The sequence below is a fragment of the Pundamilia nyererei genome, unplaced genomic scaffold, assembly GCF_000239375.1.
Source record: "Pundamilia nyererei isolate P.nyererei 1_Seehausen unplaced genomic scaffold, PunNye1.0 scaffold00055, whole genome shotgun sequence".
NCBI classification, from domain to species: Eukaryota; Metazoa; Chordata; class Actinopteri; order Cichliformes; family Cichlidae; genus Pundamilia; species Pundamilia nyererei.
Genome location: NW_005187456.1, coordinates 3,294,808 through 3,296,333, shown reverse-complemented (window position 1 = coordinate 3,296,333; position 1,526 = coordinate 3,294,808). Strand labels below are relative to the sequence as shown.

Below are 1,526 nucleotides of genomic sequence, written 5' to 3'. Positions count from 1 at the left end.
CATCAAGTCATCATCTGTATTACATGTGTAATCAAACATGTACGTTGGCGATTTAGAGAAACAGCAGTGGGATTTCGCATGTGTGTGTCCGCGGTGAGACACAGCATCATCATTGCCTCCTCTCAGCGTTTTACCTTGTATTTGAACAGAAAATCCGTAATGACAGCAATTTTGACCATAAAAAGATTGAAATCACACAGAAAGCAAATTTAAAATCTAGTGTACAAATTGAATTTCTCTTTTGTTAGTATTTTACTTCTTATTAAGGTGCCTCACTTGACTGCATGTCACTGATTCACATGTATCTACAAAATATTCAAATATACACATATTCAGTTGAAAAAAAAATCTGATTAATGACAGACACAGAAGTTGAAGAAGCATTCAAATAATTTCAGAGCTCAATCAAGGTCAACTAAAATACATACTCCATCCATGGCTGCCATGATTAAGTTGATATTGCGTTTAGCTGTTCCCCCTTCTCTTTGAACACTAAGAAGGTGGTCAGCGTAGTGGTCCAGCTTGGCCATGAAAGTTGACAACAAAGGGACGATGGTGATGCGGGCGAACTCTGCAATAACCTGAAACATATTAAAAATTACAACTAGAGAGTATTCTCTATTAATTTTATTAGAGGCCACATGCAAGAATGCTACAACTTTTAGTCAAACATTTTGTATCTTTTAAAATTAACAATTTATAGTACTTTGTTCTTCTTCAAATACAAGTTCTTATGAAAATGACTTGCAATAACAAAGTTAGTAAGAGTTACCTCAGTCTCTGAAAACAGGGCAGGCCATCTGTTTTTGACCTCTGCAATGAATGGCATGTCTTTGATGATTTCCTGTCTTCGGTAGCGATGATAGCCAATGGAAACTGATACAAGGAGTTAAATGCATTATATATAACAGTATTACACATTATTCTGCACTTCAATGACAACAGATGAACGCATGTCTTATACTTTACAAATCAAACTGTTAATCGCTTAAATCCCTGCGTTTGACACTAAACCAGAAATCAACATGGAGTCGAATTCTTTCAAACAATGTAGCAACTTAATTGAGGCTCATTTCTAAAATACACTATACATTCATTTCATTCTTCAAACTACAGGATCGCTGGCGCTCCCGGTGGTCATTACTGATGTCAGGGAGCAGGTGCGGTAGATGTTGGGAGTAATTTTAAAACTGTAGGTCTTAGTAGGCAAGTCTCACCTTAACAGGAATCGCAAAAGATTTTTGGAAAATTACACCGAAGCAGGTTCAACAATATTTGTTAAATGTCTTCATACTTCTAACACGTGAGAGAGGTATACAAGCTAGAGTGTTAAAAAATTTACCAGGCCTCATTTGTTTAAAAAAAAAAAAGCAAAGTATTCCCAAAAGTGCCAGATGTTTATCAGTTAGTATACATTAATCAAATTTGTCATCCTTAAATTGTTGTACTTACCAAATAATCCTCAGATGGCGATGGATTCTATCCAGGATACTAAGCATATGCAAGTCTCAGTTGAAAATGGCGAT

General features: G+C 35.8%; 1 long non-coding RNA gene across 1 annotated transcript; it reads right to left on the bottom strand.

Moving 5' to 3' along the window:
- Positions 1-432: 432 nt before the first annotated feature.
- On the bottom strand, positions 433-1,526 carry LOC102210735 (uncharacterized). Its single transcript, XR_311756.1, has 3 exons — positions 1,453-1,526; positions 773-876; positions 433-581 (listed from the first exon to the last, which is right to left on the bottom strand). It is a non-coding gene; the product is annotated as an uncharacterized LOC102210735 (long non-coding RNA).